The sequence below is a fragment of the Lipotes vexillifer genome, unplaced genomic scaffold (genome assembly GCF_000442215.2).
Source record: "Lipotes vexillifer unplaced genomic scaffold, Lipotes_vexillifer_v1.1 scaffold1361, whole genome shotgun sequence".
Classification (NCBI taxonomy): Eukaryota; Metazoa; Chordata; class Mammalia; order Artiodactyla; family Lipotidae; genus Lipotes; species Lipotes vexillifer.
Window position 1 is genome coordinate 24672 of NW_006788723.1, and position 16445 is coordinate 41116.

Consider the following 16445-nt stretch of genomic DNA (forward strand, 5'->3'; position numbering starts at 1 on the left):
CCCCACCCAGGCTCTTTGCCACCCTGCCCGCCCCGTCTCTCTGGCTTGTCACTCGCGGGACCACGCAGGGCGTCCAAGAGTTGTTGCAGTGCTTAGATGCCCCTCTCGGTCTCCATCGCCCTTCCCCACCTCACCCCAAGGTCTCCTTTCCCTCCCTTCTGGAAATGGCTCAAGTAAACACATTTTGTTCTTTTGGCTGGCAATCTTATTAAGAGTTTCAGGACAGTTTCCTCAAGCTGAAAATAATTATCCGCTGTCAATTATAGGGACTTTATGGGAACTTTATTTAAGAAAGAAAAGTCAATTTCACTCCCCCCCACCCCCATCCCTTTACCCTACCACCCCTCTAGATAGGAGCAAAAGCATTTTTCTGGTTTTGATTTTTTTTTTTTTTTTGGTCCCTCATGTTGGTTTGAGTGATTGCAGTCCATGAAGTTAGCTTTTCAGGCACCACCGCTGCTATTTGTCTTCTGCCTGCCTTCTCTCTTGGTAACATGATGCTCATGTCTGCATTGTCAATAGCATATGCGCTGCTTTGTGGTGTCCTGTTGTACTCGTTTCTTCTCAAACCTCTCATATTGCAGAGCCATAGTACTACAGCACTGTAAACATCTGGGACTGGAGTCACACAGACCTCACACAAATTTATTGTCATTCTTTTATTTTCAAAGTAAAAGTCATAAGTCTGTTTCCATGGTGTTGGTTTATCCCGTAGGATGAGGTTTTCACCTCAGTACAAATTATGCCCCATCCTTGGATTTCTTGCCTTTTTCCTTTCTCCCTCCCTCTTTCCTTCTTTAGCTCTTTCTCTTCTTTCTTTCTTGCAGGGATGTGGGTTGGGTAGGGGGAGGGAGAACTAGAAGAGGAGTGAACATTGTGTCTCTTCCTGAATCAGTCCAGCAAAGCCAGATTACTCTGTTGGCTTCCTTTCCTGCTTACTTTCAAGTGGTGAGACTTATTCATCCTCTATTGATTGCAATTTGAAAGGATCCCTGAGGCTATGTAATGGCACACTGAAGACAGTAGACAATAACATTTAAACATCTTTAATGACCATTTAGCATTATCTCAATGGTAGTTCCAAGTCACCTTTTCAAAGGATTTTTTTGTGTCAGTTGTTTGGGAATTCCAAGCATATATTTGCTAGCTAACTTAAATACATGAGTCATATACTTCATGATTCCTTAGCCCAGAAAGTATCTGGTATTAATGGGAAAGACAGTTAACAAGAACTTAGCATTATCTTTTTAAAATAAAGATTTACAAGAAATAAGACATTTTTCTTACTTGGGGACTCACATACCTTCAACATTAACTTCTGTTCCTCCTCAGCTGCTATTTCCATTTACTAAAATTAACAATATGTTTACAAGTAATAAAAAAGATTTGTGTGTTTCAAAGTATTCCATTTGATGTTTATTACCAGAGATGTACCTATAGTCCATTACCTATATTTTTTCCATTCTTATTCATAAGAAGTGGCTGAAATAATGTCTTTTTTTTTTGCTCCAAAGTAATTTGTTACCTGAATTTATTATTCACTTCTAAAACAAAAGAGTTGTGATATCATCCAGGTAGGACGATGGGGAAGAAGTGGCCCAAACACTTACTGAAGCTGGGAGATAAAAAAAAAAAATTCACAGGGACTGAAATTCTTTGTATTTTTAGTACATGGAAATAACTCAAAGAAATATAATAAAATTTCAGAGTGTTAACCTTGAGCAAATTTTTTTTTTACACTAACTTGACTTTGCTATTGCTTTATTTTAAGTGTCTTTATGATGTGATGTAAGGAGCAATCTATAGTAGTTTATTTATGCAACTTAAATTACTGTTTTCTAAAATAATGATCACTGTGTGATTAACCATTTAGTAAACGGTTTCCAGTGTACACATTAAAATATCTTTTTACAGTAAGAATTATCTGCAAAGAGAAAAGTATATGATTTTTATCGTGTAAAAACAAGTGTGGGAAATTTTCATCCTGTTTAAAATAAACTAATACATCTTCCATGTGATAAATGATAACTAATAGTCCCTGTTAAAATTATAATATCTTATATAGTAATGCAATCCTAATCAATGGTTGAAAATGAAAGGGGGTGGAGCTTGCTATGTTAAATAATGTCAAACCATAAATAATTTAGGTTTTCCAAGAACATCTGTATCAAGACATAGCAAGTGAATAGTAGAGGTTGAAACAGCTTTCATTTCACATGTGGCTGAGTGATCAGAATGCTGCTACAGTTTCCAGCTGGACTGATTCAGCTGAACTACATGGTATCATTAAGATATTGTCTAAATGTTGCATAATTACATGAGAACAAACTTTTGCTATGCCTACAGGGTAACCAGTCAGCCAGCCCACCAAATGGTAGCCTGTTAAATATTAGGGTATCTAACCTCTGAAGAGTGTCAGTTCCTTGTCCAAAAACCACATTTCAGTAACATTTTCCTAAACAAGTTATTAATTATTCTCAATACACAAAGCTGTTCTTTTAAGGTTTGCTTATTTGAAGCTTAATTTTCTTTGTTACTTTTGACCCTAGTATTACTGCTGCTAAAATACAGTAACAGCTTATCTAAGAGGTTACATGTTTGTGATGGTCCTGGGTAATTAAACAACTGTTTTACTGGCTTTTTGCCAGCAAAATGCTAACAAAAGAGAAGTAAGGAAATCACCCATGAGCACTGAAAAATCATTTTTAACTTCTACCTCCAGAGTTCGTTCCCAGAAATTGGATGGTTCTAAAAATATTACATGTGCTAGAGAAACTCTTCTCGAGTGATTATTATAAATTTTTAGGGGTGGGGTATTTTTTGTTTGCTCCTTTGCCATTATATGAGAGTAGAATAAAGGGAGCAGTGATGAATTATGTTTCTCCTGCTAGAAGTCTGAGAAAGCTTGAATAATTTAGAATAGCTGTGGCGTATCTGTCACTAGATATGCTCGGGCTCATTTAGGTTTGTTATATCATTCTTTACATCTAGAGCTTTGCCCTTGAAACATTACCACTCGTCTCCAGTTCTGGCCTACTAGAAAGGCTGGATACAGCTGTTAGGTACCCGTGCAACTGGAACCGGTGGACTTATTTCTGGATGTGAGTAAAACAGCTGTGGGCTACTCCCCTGATTGTCACTTATAGAAAAGGGGAGTCTAGTGAAAAGAAAATGTATCCCTAAACTTGAGAGAGCCAAGGATAGATACTCTCAAAATGGAAAGCCACAGTGCTTATGAGTCTTTTCAGGAAAGGAGTATGTGAGACATTAGAGAAATCAGTGTGCACTGAGTATGCAGTATGTGCCCTATTTCTTTAAATATATATCTCATTTAACACTCGTAATAGTTCTGTGATTTAGATAGGACTACCCACATTTTTCAAATATGAAAACTAACCCTGAATAAAAGTAAATTACCCAAGGTCATTCAACTAGAAATTGACAGAGCCAGATTCAAGCCCAAGTCGATTTGGTTTTATCATTACTTATTTCTTCTACCTCGCTACTACTGACAACACTGCTGTCGATATATCAGAAGTAGACACCACAAAACTCTAAAAACCAAATTATCCAGATCCTTAATTGCTTTTTGCTATGCACACCAACTGTTCATCAGAAGGAAATTGGAAGAGAAGTAAAATGACAGTGGAACAGAGTGAGTATGTTAAAGTTATCATTGCAGGTGTCTGCATGTTATCAGACAATGTTAGTGCATTCTCTAGGTGAAATCTCTCTTTTGATATTACATTTGAGAATATGACTGCTCATGGACACACAATGTACACAAACATCCATCTCACAGAAGGCATTAGGAATACATGACTAAGAAAAATCCATGAATATCATTGTATATAGTAATTGTTTACAGCTGAGGGCCAAATGTTTAATTGTTCCCACATGTAATAAAACAATTTGATTGTAAGTACAAGTGTGAAATTGGGCTGCTGAAGAAACTTCTGATGTATGACTCTAAAAGGAGCAAATCTTAGAGACCTGAAGCTTTAAAATGACTCTGCAAATCAAAAAGGTATTTCACCACATAGAAATGACTGATTATTGTCTTGTAAATAAGGTTTACATTATTACTTTTTAATCAGGACTAGAGCTTATTTTAGGAAGTTAAATAAGAAAATAATTTTTGAGGAAAATAAGGACTTGAATATTATCTCCCAACAAATATACAACAGTTTTCTGGGAAGAAAAACCTATATACAACTTATGGCTTCCACTGGTGTCTTATTTAAGTTGTGGTTGTTTCTAGAGTTTGGTTGCATAATTTATAACTGGCAGCATTTAATCATGAGGATCGAGGATTTATGAAGGTGGAAGGCACTATTTAATGTTTACATGACACTGTCCTGTTACCTTTACTGCATTCCTACCATATGGACCCTCCACTTTGATGGATTTATCATAAATCCATTAAAAATGTACAATTACAGAGAGTTTCCTCTTTATAAACCTGATTTATAACCATCTACTACAAGAAACTCAAGAAAACAGTTGGCAGAAATCACATGCCAATACTGGAGTATGAGAATTCAGAGACACCAATCTCTAGGTCTTGAGTATTTTAGTAATCTATTACCGAAAGGCATGCGCCATTCTTTAAAAACAGGTGTTTTCAAAATGTTGTTTAAGCACAGAGCTTAAAAGAAGAACTGTGCCTTATACAATGAAGGAAACTCCATTGCATGCATTTTTCCTCTACATTTTTACTACCCAGTTTAGAGCGAAAAGCCTTACTCCAGTTCATTTCTTCACTTTTTAATGAACTTATGGTAGAACCTGAATGAGCACTTTAAATTCCTACACAATTACCTTAATGTTCAGAGGCAAACCCCATTTATTATCCAAACGTCTGACTTTCCACAAGCCAAAATGTTGGAAAAAAGTTGACGGCTCATTTGAAATGGAGCTAATGTTCCTCACATTTATGAGCTGCCTATGAATATCTCCATCTTTCCTAAGCCTTAAATGTCTGTACACTTATCCAAAATTGCGGTACAAATGATATTTCTTTATTATGCTTCAGAAGGAAGAATAATACATGCGTATTAGTTCAAAGTGATTTTAATCTATCTTAACATTAATTCTGTGAACTTTGCAATGAAGAGTAATTCAGATGACGTTTTTAGTATTACTGTTCCAACATTTGTCAGCATTAATAGTTGATGTTTGCTTAGTGTAAGTAAAACATTAGCATTTCCCTCCCAGAAATTAAAGTTCTCCTTTAATTTTCCAGTAAAATTGGGCAAAAGATTTATGTTAATTTTAATACAGTTTTATTACAATCTAGCAGAGTAATGAAACTCATTTTGTCTCAAGCTTTTTATGCAGAAGTATCTTAATTTTTCATGTATTGATATATTGCAATGTTTTAAGATCATTTACCTTTGCCATTTGACAAATGGTGTTTGTTACTTGGTTTTACAGATTAAAAATATTTACTTTTCATAATTGGGACTTGTTCTTTCAGTGCCTATTACCTCAACCTGTGCTGGTCAGTCGGTATAACAAGTGATAACCTAGAAACGTGCCTTTAAAATTAGTGTAAGAAAATATACCTGCATCTTGGGAAGCTACCAGTGACACTCTGGTACCGAATTAATGAATAAAATGTGTCAATGTTTTGCAGAATTAGTTTAAAACCAAGTATTTATGTAGTACAGATTTTGCACAAATAGAAAATTTCAAGATATGTAAAAGGGAGCTGGGTCACCCACAAAATAATGGCCTTAAAGATTTCCTTGCTTTTAAATCAGGTCAGTTGTATTCTTTCTTTGAACGCTATGTCCTAATTGGAACAATAAATCAAAGGTGACACTCAGAGTAGATTCCCATGTAAGGTGGACAACTGGACAGTGACTTTTTACTGCTGCTAACACGTGCATCCAATTACCATTTGATAGATTCATGGTGCTGGCAGTAAAGTATTGCCTCATTTTATACTTCACCTAATAATTCTTCAGCCTAAACCTGTCTACCTTTACCTATATCTAATCTGTCAGTATGTGTGTTATCATTAATGAGGAAGTTTCAAATGTTTGGCATGCTTCCTACAATGAGCAATGACATTAAGATATTAATGAATCATTTAATTAACCATAACAGATAAGGTAAAATATTAAGTCAATATATCCCCAACTTCACGTAACTGTCAACTAAATGTAACCTAATAATTTCACTACAATGATAACTTAATTATGAATAGTGGGGGTTAACTGGAACTTAATTCTAAAGAGCAAAATTAAGAACTTTAAAAATATTATTAACTTTAATAATTCTAATTAATGAATCCTAACTGCAAAATTAAGAATTCTTTTAAACAGGCATTTTTCCATAATAATTATTATTTCCTATCATCATTATTATTTTCTTTCAAGGACCTTACGTTAACATGTTTTACTGATAAACATATGTGTTAGTTCATCCTTAACCTTTTTTGAGGCACTGCCCCTGTTTGAGGGTAACTTGACATATTCATAGAATCTACAATTCAAGACCCATCAACTGCTTTCTAATAGTTCTATCTTGAGGCAGTTATACATCTGAAATATCAGCCATCTGAGGCATTGTGAATCCCTGATATTTTATCACCCCTTCACCACTTCATTATTTTCTCCTCCTTTTCTTTTCTTTTTTCTTTTCTTTTTTTTCCTTTTCCCTCATGTCTAAACCCCTTACATACCACTTAAGCAAGAGAAAGTCATCCATTATCATTCCTTACCATCCCATGTTACATTTAGAACCAGTAGCCTAGCTGTTTTTGGATGTATCACTTGGGCACATCAACAACCAAAACATGTACTTTATATCCTGTGCAAAAGAGTCTTCAGCAATGCAAATTCAACATACTCCACCAGGTGCCTCTTCTCATTTTGAATCTCCAGTGAAGTCCCATTATCCCTAAACTTAGGCCAGTTTCTTAAAGCTTTGCCTTTAGTGAAGTGGGCAAACCGCGAATAAGCATCTTCTGAGAATGGATGCTGATTGTCTAGTTACTAAACCATCAACCTGCATTTTCCCTTCAGGTTAAATATTCTGTTCCCAATAACTCTCCCTACACATTCATTTCACCTTTCTTCTAAAAGTTGTTTCAGTATATGCAACACTTACTAATTACTTTGTCAATTTTCTGATCTTTTTGCATTTGTCTGGACTCCTATAAGAGAAAGAAAGTGAAGATGATTTAGGAAATCAAATAATTATTTTGCTTCTTTTTGAAGTCATCGTTTACTTCAAAAAGATGAACACTAATTTGGAGGTCTTTAATATTTCCAACTTCCAGAACCTCACTTAGATTATAAAGCTTCTCTGTACACCCCTGCCAACTGTAGCTCTTTAAAGTGAAACGAATGTTCTCATTTTAATACTGGTTATCAAAGGGGAAAAATGTAAAACGTACATGCATGTGTATTTCAGGCTGACCAAATATAGAAATGCACATAGCTTTATTAGAAACCATTGAGACACTGACAGGAGTTAAAATTTAAATTCATAGCATATGTGTATTCACATACTTCTCTCAAGAAAGAACCTTTTGGCACTGATTGCTGAATTAGATTTATTTTTATTATATGCAGAATCTGACTATTTACGTATGTTAGATTGGTTTGTTACTGTAATAGTAATTAAAAGCCGAGCTTCTTTTTACAGTTTGTTTCAAATTATATAGATAGACCGATACAGATATAGACAGATGGATTTCCATCTATCTATAGGGATAGCTTTGATTTATTGATAAAATTGTTAGAAAAAATTAATATTCTGCAACATGAGGAAACATGACACTAATTTTTATATTATTTATGATCTGAAATGAGATATATTTACAATGTTATTAATAACAGTAATTAGCAATGTAGTAAGCCAGATTTCTAGGGCGTTTTTCGGAATGTCTCTGTAGAAGGATGTGATTCCGCAAAGATGAAGAGAAAAAGTGCTAGGGATATTAATCAGATTAAGGTATAAAAAGTTGGCGAATGAAACTACATAAATGCTTTAAAGCTGAAGCAAGAGAGATGGTAAAGAACATATAATTAGAATGTTAGAAGCCAGAGGAAAAGCAGAAAAGGCCATAGAGCATTTAGACATAGACTGTGAAAGGAGGAGGAGATGCTTTGCTGGAGTGATGAAGACAAGGGTTTTGAACTCTCAGGAAGGAGATCAAGCTAATGAGTAGCGCTGCAAAAGGGCTGACATGACAAGAAAGGTGTGAGGGAAATATAACCCAATCCCTGGCATTCAACTGGATGTTAAATTAACTGAAATGAGAACCTGTGATCTAAAAGGAATCCCACAGAAGTAATCGCAGCCACGGTATCAGAGTAAGGAAGGCTAAATCTGAGTTCCTGCTAAAGAGGCAGAAGGGTAGAGGGGTTAAAAGTGTGGGCTTTGATTAAAAGTGATTACAGTTATGGGCCTGGATCAAAAGTAAGCTTTGTAGACACAGAAGTGGGTGCATTTGAGGCTCCAAACTGCCAGACAATAGTGTACCACTTGGGCAAGTTGTCATCAGTAAAACAAGGATATTAACAATACCTATCTCTTTTCTACATGGTAGAGATTAAATGAGATCATTTATTCATTCAACAGAAATATACTAAGTGCCTGCTTTGTGTCAGATACTGTCTGACACTTAAATACATGCTGAACAAAGATGCTGGTTTTGCTCTCTCAGAGCTTCACTCTACAGACAATATCAAAAACAACAAACAAATAAAGAGATATGTGATGAAAAATTGGGGTAACTGTATGGAAAACAAGCAGGGTACTCTAACAGAAAACAGTTGGGAACTATTCTAGGCTAGAGTAGCCTTCTGAAGATGGGAGGTAGGAGGAAGGGAACAGCATGGGGAGAGTTTGGTGCCTCCTCCAAGAAGTACAGAAAAGGCACACTGAGCCTGGGGTTTGGTGAGAAGTTTGGAGAAGTTGAAGTTAGTGTTTGTAGTAGCTTAACGGTGCCCTCATCAAATGGGTATTATATAAAGGAAAAGTAAATGTGATGCTTCTCTTATTTCAAGGGAAAGTATCAGGAAAGCAACCAGCAGATTACTTGATGAAGTGGAAACTAAAACTATTAGAAAAAAGAAGGAATGAGGAATGCACTTGGCATTTTTTTAAAACAGAAATATTAGAACACCTGAAATAATTTAAGATTTGGAATTGTAGTATCCATAATGTTCTGAAGTTTGGGGGAAGCATAGAGGTTCATTAAGAGACTAATAGCAGACATCTGAAAATTGAAGATGAGGAGAGAGTGAAGAACTAAAAATAAAGAATAGAAGGTAACAAATATGTTCAAGGACACAACAATAAAAAAGAACAAAAGAAAGAAAAACAACAACAAAATCAGGACCAAACAGGTAACCATGAAGACTAGAAGAAGACAGATTACTGCATTAAAGGAAAAACTAAGTGACTAAATTTTTAAATATTTCAAAGTAAGTCTTATATTTCAAGTTATGATATGGTTTTGAACCAGGATTATCACAGATGCTCAGCTTTCAGGATATTCTGTAGTTAAACTTCTTGTTTCTCATCCCATGACTGTGAACTTTTTGGCCCATACCCTCAAAGGGTTTACAATCTAGAGGTAGAGACAGATCTTCCCAGGCGGCTGGAAGGTAATATAAGGCAGTTTATACTAAATTCCAAAGAAGCAGGATGGAATTTAAGTAAACAGCAACCTGTAACTGAGGGAGGGATGAATGACAAGGGGAGTATCACACTGAGGATAAGGGACTCCAGATAGAATTAGGTAAGAAGAAAGGAGTAAGAATATTCTAAAACAAGGCACAGAACCTTACATGAAGTTTTCAGGAAGCAACAGGCAGGCCACTGGGGTGGAGCAGAATTTACAAATTGGTGGGTATCTTATGAAATACAAAGCAAAATACACTAGAATGTGCCATCATGTGAGAGGGAAGTATGTAAATATACTTAGATTTGAGGACTTAAGTTCTCTGCTAAAATATTACACTTATATAGTTTGCATTTAAAATCGGCCTTCTCTATTTTATATTTGTTTTACTTTTTGAAGTAAAGAAAAAAGGGAAAGCAGAGAGATATTTGAAAAGGGTATAAATTATAGTATAATTGACATAACCTAAAAATATTAAAACTGTAGCTTGATCTGACAAAAAAACCCAGAATTACTTTCACACTAGGGACATGAAAAAGTAGTTCCTGTGATCTATACCAAATGGCATCATCTTTAGCATTACTGATTTGCTAAATGATCAGTACTTAAAATTTTAAAATAGCTCCTCCTGCAGAAGTTCTTAACTTACACATATCACTGGGAAGGGGTTTTACAATTTCACAGCAGATTCCCAAAGGGAACTACTGAGGCATCAATATTACTTGCTCCACCTGTATATTTTTTCTTGTCATTGCCATTCTAAATTGTCTCAGATTTACTTGGTTTAGGTGATTAGGGGAAAAAAATCGACTACAGCTCTTTTTCTTGCGAAAGAGTATACTTAAGTCTTTTAAGGGAGCAGGCTGCTGTCAGCATATATGCAACTGCACCCACTATTAAGACCATGAGCTTTGCAGACAAACTTCTTGATGTAGAATCTGGGTTCTAAAACTGCATAGTTGTGTGGCCTTGGACAAAGGATTCCCAAGGACTTGATCTGTGCAAATGTTAAGTGAGGATAATAATATCACCTGCCTGATCACTGTTAGAAGGATGAGTTTATAAATTTACAAATGAGACTATGAATGTAAATTTCTCAATATAGGGCCTGTCACATTTTAAGAGCTCAAAAATGTTAGCTCTTATTACTGCTTCATGCTGTGACTACTGTGTTGTTTTTAATTATCCCATTTTCTGAAAAGACCCCTAAGTCATAAGATAATAAAAAATTAAACAGAAAAGTGATATCATATACCACCTTACTTTATTTTATAGTTTATAAAGAATTCTAATGTTTTCATCAGTTGGATTGCAGAAAAATTCTGTGAAATGGGTAAAAGAGTCACTGTTACCCCCATACTATCTTTAGATGAGAAGATTGAGTCTAAAATTTATGGTGCCAGGGCTTCCCTGGTGGCGCAGTGGTTGAGAGTCCGCCTGCCGATGCAGGGGACACGGGTTCGTGCCCCGGTCTGGGAAGATCCCACGTGCCGCGGAGTGGCTAGGCCCGTGAGCTGTGGCCACGGAGCCTGTGCTCCGCAACGGGAGAGGCCACAACAGTGAGAGGCCCGCATACCACAGAAAAAAAAAAAAAAAAAAAATAGTTATATAGTTACCATAAGTGAGGCAGGATTCAAACCTAGGACAGCCTTGGCTAGGGTGACCTTCCATCCTTGTTTGCCTGGAGCAGTCTCAGATGTGCCTCTTGTTCTGACATGTTATCAGTAGCACCCTATTCACTCTCAAAGTACCGCATTACAAAATCACCCTGGTCTTAGCCGTTCTGATTTGTGTAAGGCACAAATCTACACAGGCCAGTTCTCAATGAAATACTTCAGTTTCTTCCCAGTACCCTCAAAATAATAACTCCATCTCTTTGCATGTCATGTAAAGCCCTCACCCCCACCTCCTTTCTTACTATACCCCCCCATCACAGACATACTGAGTTGATTTTAGCTCCCGAACACACCTTGTTCCTTCGCATGCAGCCTTTGCACACACTCCTAGGTCTGGCTGGAGTGATGTTCCTGCCCCTTGTCCCCTTCCTTTCAGGTCCCAGTTAGATGTCATCTCTAGGAAACCTTCCTGACCAGTCTATTGTCTCCACAGAACCCAACACTCAGTATCTAGTATTTTAACACAATCTCACATTTGATTAATTTACCCACCTAGTTTCCTCATACACAGAAAGCTTGCTGAGGGTGAACACTGTATGCGTCACACTGACCTTTGCCTGCCAGCCCTTAATATACTGTCTGGAATATAATGGGTGCTCTCTATATGTTTATTAGATAAATTTCTCTTTTTAACCATGTGTCCTTGAGCCAAGACACTTAAGACTTTCTTTGGTCTCATCACCTGGTCTGGAAAGTGTGATTAACATATTACCCACCTGAAAAATGCGGTTGAAGTAAATTATCTTTTAAAATTCCATTGAGTTCTAAGTTCTACAATTCTGAGAACTTAGAAGATAAATCAGGCCTCATTACTTAATTAAATGCTAAATACTTACATTCATACAAACTTCCGAATGAAAGTTTGTGTAATCCTTGAAATGGGCTGTTTCCCATATTTCTCCTATTTGCCTCAGGTTACTACTCACTGTTCAGTAGAGATACACGATTAATTTACTCTCTTTTAAAATTGATGCTGGGCTTCCCTGGTGGCGCAGTGGTTGAGAGTCCGCCTGCCGATACAGAGGACACGGGTTCGTGCCCCGGGTCCGGGAAGATCCCACATGCCGCGGAGCGGCTGGGCCCGTGAGCCATGGCCGCTGAGCCTGCGCGTCCGGAGCCTGTGCTCCGCAACGGGAGAGGCCACAACAGTGAGAGGCCCGCGTACTGCAAAATAAATAAATAAATAAAATAAAAAATAAGATAAAACCTTAAAAACAAATTGATGCTGACTGTGGGATAGTTATTTATAGCTTCAGAGTTGTATCTGGGTTCTGGGGTAATTTGGAGACAATTAAGAAATGAGCAATTCTTGGTGATTCATTTAGAGAAGAACATACTGCAAAAGAGTGGGAGTAAAGAGATATGGTTCATAGTCTTGGCTGTGTCAAAACGTTTGCTGTGCAATCAGGCACATCATTTACTTTATCTTGGCCTCAGAAACTTAATCTATGAAATGAGTATATTAAACCAAATACAATTATTAAAATATTTTTGTTCAATCGTTTCCAAGGTTAAGGACTGGATTCTAGGAGCATACCTATTTTAGGAGATAATAACTATAGTATTCTGAAAAACAGTCACGCAAAGATATCAGGTCCTAATCCCCAGAGTATATGAATGTGACATTTATACGATAAAATTTTTGCAGATGTAATAAAGTTAAGGATCTTGAGATGAGGAAATTATCCTGCATTATCAAGGTCAGTCCTAAATGCTATCACTTGTTCTTATTGTAAAAGAGAGACAGGGAGATTAGACACACAGGGTGATTAGATAGCAGAAGGCACTTTCATGATGGAAGCAGACAAAGACAGACATAAAGATGCAAAGCTCTGGCTGTGAAGACGAAGGAGCCAAGAGCCAAGGAATGTGGCTATAGAAGCTGGAAGAGGAGAAAACCAGATTTTCTCCCTAGAGCCCATGGAGGGAGCTTGGCCCTACTGATACCTTGAATTGGGCCCAGTGAAACTAATATTAGGCTTCCAGCTTCCAGAACTGTGAAGGAATCAATTTCTATTGTTTTAAGACACCAAATTTGTGATAATTTGTTACAGCAGACAGAGGAAACCAGCACAGATTTTGATACCTCAGAGTCGGGTGCTGCTGTAGCATATACCTAAAATGTGGAAATGACTTTGGAACTAGGTAATGAGTATGGGCTGGAAGTATTTTGAAGCACATGATAGAAAAAGTCTAGATTGCCTTAAATGTACTTCTGGGAGAAATATAGATATTAAAGGTCCTTTGGTGAGGCTCAGAAGGAAGTGAAGAGCACAGTAGAGAAAGCCTGTGTCATCTTGGAGAACACCTGTATCTTCATAGAGAGAATGTTGGTAGAAATAGAAATATTAAAAATGCTGCTGGTGAGAGATAGGGGAAATAGGGAGCACGTTATTAGAAACTGGAGGAAAGGAAATTCATGTTATACAGTGCCAGATACTTAGGTGAACTGTGTCTTATAGTTGTGTGGAAAGCAGTAAGTGGTGAACTTGGAAATTTAAATGAGGAAGTTTCTAAGGAAAGTGTTGAAGGTGCAGTCTGGTTTCTTCTTGCTGCTTACAGTAAAACGTGAGAGGAAAGAGATAAAGTGAAGAAAGAACTGTTAAGTAAAATGGAACCAACACTTGACTGGGAACTTCTCAACTTATCCAGACTGCAAAAGATGCTAAATTAAAAGACTCATTATTCGGAAAGTATGCCCTAAAGAAAAGGCCAATGGTGTGACTGAACAGCTTATGCTAGTGCATGTGACTGATGGGTTCCCTCAGCCATCTCAGCAGAAGCCAGAAATAGAAATTATCAAAGATCTGGGGAGCACCATCTTGTCTACTGACATGAATGCCTGTGATATACACAGGAGACCCACAAAGTTTTTGAGAACGTTATATCAGCAGAAACACTGCCTGCTTGGACTGAAGGAAACTGAGATAGGACAAAATGAAGGAAAACTGTCAGACTCCCCAAATTCTACAAGCAGGAAACAGGCTGACAAAACCATTCAGCTGCAAACACATACTAGCTTTCAAGTAAAAGAAGGGTCATGGTGAGGGCAGAGCCTTGGGCAGAGAAGGCAGAACCACAGATGCAGAAGCAGGACCCTCCAGCCACCAAGGACTAATCCCAAGTCTTGAAACCTAATGGAATTTGTCCTTCTGGCTTTTGAAATTAGTTGGGACTGGTGACCCTTTTCTTCCTTCATTTTTCCCTTTCCCTTTTTTGTAATGGAAATGTCTGTAACACTAGTACTATGCCTTTCCCACTGTTGTATTTTGGGAATAGATACTTTATTTTCAAGTTTTACAGATCCAGGGATATAGAGGACTTTTGCCCCAATATGGATCATACCTAGAGTTTCACCCATACTTAATTTAGGTTAGGTGATGAGACTTGGGATTTTTGAGCTCATGATATTTAAATGAGATTTTGGACTGAAATTCATGCTATGATGTGTGGAAATTTGGGGGGATGTTGGGGTGGAGCGAACATACTTTATGTATGGAATGGATATAAATTTTGGCGGTCCAGAAGGTGGACTGTAGTATGCTGAATAATGACCATTCAAAGATATCAGGTCCTCTAGAGACTGTCATATTGAGTGAAGTAAGTCAGACAGAGAAAGAGAAATATCGTATGATATCACTTATATGCAGAATCTTAAAAAAAAAAAAAAAAAGTGATACAAATGAACTTATTTATAAAACAGAAACACTCACAGCCTTAGAGAACAAACTTATGGTTACCAGGGGAAAGGTGTGGGGGTGAGGGATAGTTAGGGAGTTCAGGATTGACATGTACACACTGCTATATTTAAAATGGATAACCAACAAGGATCTACTGTATAGCACAGGGAACTCTGCTCAGTATTGTGTAACTACCTAATTGGGAAAAGAATCTGAAAAAGAATAGATACATGAAAACGTATAACTGAATCACTTTGTTGTACACCTGAAACTAACACATTGTTAATCAACTATACTCTAATATAAAATAAAAATTTTAAAAACAAACAAACAAAAACAAAGATATCAGGTCCTAATCACTGAAATGTGTGAATGTTATCTTATGTAGTAAAGTTTTGCAGATATGATTAGATTAAAAATCTTGAGATGAAGAGATTGAGATTATCCTGGATTACCCAAGTGAACCCTAAATACCATCACAAATGTCTTCATAAGATAGAAGCAAAGGGAGATTTGACATACAGAAGGTAGAGGGTGATTTGATGATGGAAGCAGAGAGAGATCTGAAGATACTATACCGTTGCCTGTGAAGATAGAGGAAAGGCCATGAGCCAAGAAATGTGCCTCAAAAAATGTGCCTTCCTTGAAGAGGCAAGGAAGAGTTTCTCTCTGAGAGAGCCTTCAGAGGGAATATGACTCCACCAACATCTTGATTTCAGCCCGATGAAACTGATAATGGATTTCTGGCTCCCCGAACTGTGAGAGAATACCTTTCTGTTGTTTTAAGCCACCAACTTTGTGTTAATTTGTTACAGCAGCCCTAGGAAAATAATACAGTAACCTATGACAGATTTATGTGGCCCAAATTAATGGTGATTTGACAAAAACAGTATCTTATAATAGAAAACACTAAGCTTTCTTAGTGCTTTCTTGATTTCTTAAACCGAATAGATTTAAGTTCTAACACTTTATCCACCACTTACTACTTGTGTGACTGAGATAGGTCTCAGAGCTTCTGATTCTTCATCTGACCAATGAAGATTAAAATAATTTATCTAAAAATATCTAGAAAAGTACCAGGCTCATAATGGAACCCCATATTTTAGTTGAATCTAAATTGATGACAGGTTTAAATGACTATATAGCTGTAAAACATTGTTCTAAAAATATAGTTTATTTGCACCTAGTACTTTGACTGCTGGGCACTACAAGACCAAAGGAAGAGCTCTGATTGTTTGACATAGAACCTAGCTATAAAGGTGGTCTGTTTTTCCATTGGGTTGTAAATTCAATCTGGGTTAAAGAATATTTGTTCTCTTCCTCTTCACTTGTCCAAGAGCCACTGTCCTGAAGATGCATGCTAAACCATGGGAAACTTTCCAACTTACAGTTAAGGATGATAAAAGATCTATTTTATAAATGGATAATTAGTATAATTAAAAT

The 16445-nt window shown here is 36.8% G+C and overlaps 1 protein-coding gene across 1 annotated transcript in view; it reads left to right on the plus strand.

The window, feature by feature from the left end:
* FGF10 (fibroblast growth factor 10) overlaps positions 1-16445 on the plus strand; it is an 82039-nt gene that overhangs the window by 2022 nt on the left and 63572 nt on the right. The window lies entirely within an intron of this gene.